The sequence below is a fragment of the Tupaia chinensis genome, unplaced genomic scaffold, assembly GCF_000334495.1.
Source record: "Tupaia chinensis unplaced genomic scaffold, TupChi_1.0 Scaffold138812_1, whole genome shotgun sequence".
NCBI lineage: Eukaryota > Metazoa > Chordata > Mammalia > Scandentia > Tupaiidae > Tupaia > Tupaia belangeri.
In genome coordinates this window covers 818,085-824,425 of record NW_006198705.1, presented here as the reverse complement: position 1 = coordinate 824,425, position 6,341 = coordinate 818,085, and the positions used below count along the sequence as shown (strand labels likewise).

The window sequence follows — 6,341 nt, the reverse complement described above, 5'->3', positions numbered from 1 at the left end:
CTGAAGTAGTTTAGCTTGGCCCCTGATGATGCTCAGGCTTGAGCTAGTCTGCAGTGGTCTCTCCAGACCAGCTGATGGGTGAGCAGCTTATATGCCAAGGAGCAAAGGTCTTCAGGGTCTCCTTCAAGCCTCAGGTGGCTAGGTGCAGGCCAGGGCTCTAGAGTCTTCTACAGAAAGGTCAGGGCATTCTTGCGTTTGCCAGATCTAGACTGCAAGGTGTAGGTGTATTTGTGCCACAGTTGGATGGGCTCCCTAGAGGCCCTTGTCCATCATGGGGGAGTCTGTCCTGGAAACACCCACGGACCTGTTCTCTGCCTGCCCCTCTGGAGCCCACGCTAAGGATTTTGAATTTCTCCTCACTTCCAGGAGCCACACTTGAATGAATTCATATTCATCCCATGGAGGGTCTTCAAGGGGGCACTTTGTCAAGAGGTAATAGGCTGATAACTGGTAACAAATATATTCAGCCACTTCTCGTACATTAGTTAACTATATATAGTTTTGGCTGACCACTGTTTGCTGGGTGGAATGTGATGACTGTTACTGCCCGAAGTTTTAGGAGTCTTCGAAAAGTTCATAGAAAATGCATATTATAAAATAATTATGTGTGAATTTCAATGTTTTTTTTTTTTCTTTTTGTACCAACTAAAACTTAGGCATTTATTCCATTTTCCACTATTTTGCAGTACACGCAGACCACCAGGGTGAGCCATGGATGGGTACTTTAGCTGCCGGACCACCACTCACTATCACTTTTTTTTTTTTTTTTTTTTTGCTTCTGCAACCCCAGGAGCGAAACTCAAACTCATCCAAGGGCCGAGGGCTTGAGAATCACAAAAATATAGCCCCCTCAAACAGCTTGAATTTGCGGTTCCTTCCAAAAGTCACAGAGGTAGAAAAGAACTAGTTTGAAGCTATCTTATTTGCTAGCTGTACTCTGAAAGTTCTTTGAGAATTAAAGGGGTAGGCAGGTGGCAAGGTGTTTAAGGGATCTGGACTCCCACATGGCCTACTGTGGTTCAAGTCCCGGACCTGGTAGTTTGCTTTCTCATTTTCCTTCTCTCTCTCACTCTGTCCCTCTCTGGTCAAATTAAAATAAATAAATAAAGTTAAATAAAATAATTCTTTTTAAAAAGAGAGGGAATAAAATACCAGTTAACTAAAAAATGAACTCCTTCTCCACGTAAGGATAAAATGTGCAGAATACAAAAAATATTCCTGTAATTAAGATACCTATAGCTGGGGACCAGCACGTGGCATGGTGGTTAAGGTGCTGGACACTCCCACATGGGCAACCATGGTTCGAGTCCTGGACCTGGTAGCTTGCTTTCTCACTTTCCCTCTCTTGCACTCTCTGTGTGTCTCTCTGGTCAAATGAAAAGTAAATGAATGAATTAAATTAAATTAAATAATTCTTTTTTAAAAAGATACCTATAGCGTTTTCTGATTTCTGATTTTGTCAGGGACATGATGGTTAGGAGCATTACTGTAGAGAAAAGGTAGTCAGTGTTTTGTGGTGAGGAAAGCCTAACGTTCTTCACTTCCTCCATAATATCAGTTCTTAGAACTACTAACCAGCCTCCTTTCTAGGCAGACACACCTTCCTCCTGGAAACGATGCCTTCCTCCCATCTCCTGGGCCTTCTTACGAGACCATCCTTTACGAGTCAATTCCAGGATAGCTGTACTTTATTTCAGACTCTGAGAGACCAGACTGTTAGGATTTCTCACTGATGCCTGGGTGGTAATTAGCCACCTAGCAGAAAACCCTACAGAAGGTTTGCCTTTGATGCCATCAAAAGAATTCAGTTAGTCAACGTTTGAAAAGCATCATTAGGAGATACTGTCAGTTAGCCATCAAACTTTTTCATTTTCTTTTTCTTTTTTTTTGGAAAGGTTTTGCTATAGGGCGCATACACTTGCCAGACAGACAGAGAGACAGATAGAAAGCGAGAAATCACCCCCCCCCAGGGGGATGGCCACACCTCAATCCCTTCTCCTCCATTCTCCTCTTGGGATCTTGGGCATGCACGCACACGCGCCCAGCGTGAGTTTAAGCCGCCGGGTCCAGGACTCGAACTGCGGTCAGCTCCATGGGAGTTCAGCAACATAGCCATTACGCTACCTGCTGGTCCCACAGCACTCTTTATTCTCTCCAAAGACAAATAGAAAATTTCTCAGGATAATCCAGATGTCCGCTTTCCCCTAGCAGAGTACACAGGTCTGACAGAAACTGGGCTTCTGTCCCTCCTCCTGGTCTTTTTCCCTCCTTTTTTGAGATATTTTTGCTATAGGGTGCATGTGCTCACTAGAGAGACAAAAATGGAAAGACAAAAAGTGAGAAATCACCCCTCAGGGGGGATGGTCACGCCGCAATCCCTTCTCCTCCATTCTCCTCTCAGGATCTTGGGCACGCACGCACACACACCTGGCGAGTTTTAAGGTGCCAGGTCCGGGACTCAAATAGCGGTTGATTGTGTGGGAGTCCAGTGACATAACCATTATGCCATCTGCTGGCTCCCCTTCTCCTGTTCTATGGGGTCTATATCTGATGCTATGCAGTCTTAAGATTTCCCCCAGCTAGAGCCTCTTTAGAGTCATGTTTAAGGAAGACTGTTCGTAGCTTTGCTGGGCACTGGCTCTGTAGGGCTGGCCTCTCCTGACACAGGGGCCAAATCTAAGACCCAGTCAAAGGAGAACCTATGACAAAAAAAAAAAAAAAAAAAAAAGCCCCAAAATACAAAAATCTCTTGCTCTTTTTAATTCCTGGAATAACATGTTGCTGACCATCCTGGACTTTTTCTGGCTAAGGTCCTAAGATGTTACAGAGTTTGACCCATGTTGATGGTTGTGGACTTATGCTGGGCTTATATGAGGGAGCTTCAAAAAGTTCTTGGAAAAAAAGGGAATTAAAAGATAAAAACAAAAGATACAAACTTCATTTCTCAACATAAACACATTCAAATTCAAGATAATTTCGTTGAGCGTTGATACCAGGCAATTAGTCTATCTCTAAAAATTGAGAATATTGAGAGTTTAACCATGTCAATGGAGTATTTTTTTATATTATTAATAGATGAAAAATGTGTGGCCTTTAAATATTTGTCAAGATTAGGAAACAAAAAATAAGTTACGAATCCCCAAAATAGACAAGTGGGATTACATCAGACTAAGAACTTTCTGCATGGCAAAAGACACAGTAAATAGTATGAATCGACAGCCCTCAGAATGGGAAAATATTTTTGTAAACTATGCATCAGATAAGGGATTGATAACCAGAATACATAAGGAACTAAAGATGCTGTTTGGAAAAAAGATGATGAGCCCTATTAAAAGATGGGAGAAGGAGTTGGAAAGAACATTCACTAAAGATGACATACGAATAGCCAGAAGGCATATGAAAAAATGCTCAACATCCCTCATTGTAAGGGAAATGCAGATCAAAACAACAATGAGATACCACCTAACTCCAGTCAGAATGGCTAAGATTAAAAAAACAAAAAATGATAAGTGTTGGGGGGTGGGGGTGTGTGGTGAAAGGGGAACTCTCTTACACTGCTGGTGGGAATGTAAATTAGTCCAACCACTGTGGAGAACCATTTGGAGATTCCTCAAAAATCTACAAATAGAATTGCCATATGATCCAGTAATCCCATTTCTTGGGAACCAGCAGTTAGCCTAATGGCTATGTCATTGGACTCCCACGTAGTCGACCGTGGTTCGTGTCCCAGACCCGGTGGCTTAAAACTCATGCCGGGCACATGTGCGTGCGTGCGTGCGTGCCCAAGAAACCGAGAGGAGAATGGAGGAGAAGGGATTGCAGCGTGACCATCCCCACTGGGGGGTGATTTCTCGCTGTCTATGTCTCTCTCTGTCTGTCTGGTGAGCGCACACACCCTATAGCGAAAATCTCTAAAAAAAAAACCCAAAAAACAAAAAACAAAAAACAAAAACAAAAACAAAACAGTAATCCCATTTCTTGGCATCTGCCCAAAGGACAGAAGAATTTCTCATTGGAAAAGTGCTTGCACATCAATGTTTATTGCGGCACTTTTCACAATTGCTAAGACATGGAACCAACCCAAATGCCCCCATATGGCTGAATGGATTGAAAAACTGTGGCACATATACTCTATGGAATACTATTCAGCCATTAAGAACAACAAAACCCTGGCTTTTGACAAAAAGTGGAAGAATATGGAAGATTTACTGCTGAGTGAAGCAAGCCAGGCTATGAAGGAGAGTCACTGTATGTCCCCACTTAATATATAACGAATGTCTGTACTCTATAACTGAAACGGATGGGCTAAAGGATGTACAAACACAAGAGGTGGATGTGAATGCCAGATGTGGTGTGTGTGGAGGAGTGGGGCCTGGGGAAAAACATTTGAAGGAGGGATACGAAGACAGCATTGTTGAGACAGGGAGATAGTGTTATTATATTTTCATCAACTCGACCGGGGAGAAATGTTCACATATTGAAATGATCACCTTGTAAGCTAAATAATGTGATTGAATGTATTAAAAAATGTAAATTAAAAAAAAATTTTAAAAAGTTACGAAAGAAAAGCCAAGTCAGGACTCTAACGCCTCATGACTTCCTATCATTTGAAATTATCACAAAATTGCCCTTGTATGATGAGAAAAATAAGCATAATTGTCATGGTAGAGCAGGACTCTGGTAGTCCTCCTAGGTGTTTTTTCCGCTAAAGTGTCTGCTAACTTTTTCAAAATACTGTCATAGTGAGTGGATGTTATCACTTTTTGGTAAAATGAAAGAACGTCAACAAGCAAAATGTCTTGAACATCCCCCAAAGACTTGCCGTGAACTTTGTTTTCGTTTTTGAGAGGTTTTTGCTATATATAGGGCATGTGCGCTTGCCAGAAAGACAGAGAGAGACAGAGAGACAGAAAATGAGAAATCACCCCCCAGGGGGGATGGCCATGCCGCAATCCCTTCTCCTCCATTCTCCTCTTTGGATCATGGGCATGCATCCACACGCGCCCGGTGTGAGTTTAAGCCACCGGGTCTGGGACTCAAACCACGGTCGCCTACATGGGAGTTCAGCGACCTAGCCATTATACTAACTGCTGGTCCCATGAACTTTGGTTTTGACTGGCCCACTTTTCCTTTGACTAGACCACTTCCATCTCATGGGGGCCATTGCTTTGGTTGTGGTTTGTCCTCAGGATGAAGCCGGTAAAGGCTTGCATCATCTCCTGCTGCAATTATTTGAAGAAATATTCAGGATCTTGTTTAACATTTTCATCGAAAGCTGTTCTCTTGTCTGCAACTGATCTAGGTGCAAGAATTCTGGCATCCATCAAGCAAAAAGTCTGTTCAACTTTAATTTTTCTTTTCAGATTTGTAGATGCTCAACCAATCCAGGTGTCTAAGGTGTTGGCTATTGTTTCTGTTGTTATTCTTTCATCCTCTTTAATTAGGGCATGAGCAAGATTAATTTTTTCCTTAAAAATTGGTGTGGATGGTCTGTCACTGAGGGCAACATCTTCAGTGTAGTGTCAGTTTTTCTTTTAAAAAAATGTTTATTTAATTATTTATAAATAATTATTTTGTTGTATTCATCAGCATCGTTATTATTATTTTTTTTTACCTCTGGCTAGAGAAAGACACACAGAGAGAAAGGGAAAATGAGAAAGCAAGCTACCAGGTCCGGGACTCAAACCATGGTCAACTGTTCAGCTGGTAATTTCAAGAAAAGCAGTTTTAACTTTAATAAATCAGAGAAATGCTAAGGAACTTGGCTTAAAACTTAAAGCCAGGAAACAGGTTAGGATTCTGTTCAAATAGTAGGTACATGAATCTATCGACAGCTCGAGACAGGACAAAAATATCCTTAAAACCGGAAAACAAAGCCTAGAAGAAAATCAGCAATGTTTTAGTCAAAAGTCATGAAACGCTATTTCACCAGTTCCCCCTTTAAACGAACTGGCCAGAGCCTGAACCCGTGGCTCCTTCCAGAAACTGCCACCAGAGGGAGGCAAAAGCACAGTCTGGCTCTCTAAGCCTTTCTACGGTCCTCAGGAGCAAGAAGAGGCCCTTCAGCTTCACTCCGTCCGTTTAGATTCAAGGACTGATGTGGTGACTTGCTCTCTCTCTCTCTCTGTCTCTCTCTCTGTCTCTCTATTTTCTCTTGCATTGTCAAATTAAATAATAAAAATAAATTTGAGTAAATAATTATTTTACAAAATTAATAAATAAAATGAAATAGATTTTAGGGTGCTCTTGGAAGCCCACCCACTTCCCTGCAGAAAGTCTCAGAGTAGCAGAGTATGCATCATGGAGCCAGTCATGGCAGGGCCAGCCCCCGGGGGTACCGC

The 6,341-nt window shown here is 42.1% G+C and overlaps 1 pseudogene; it reads right to left on the bottom strand.

The window, feature by feature from the left end:
- LOC102471087 (mortality factor 4-like protein 1) overlaps positions 1-6,341 on the bottom strand; it is an 8,804-nt pseudogene that overhangs the window by 349 nt on the left and 2,114 nt on the right.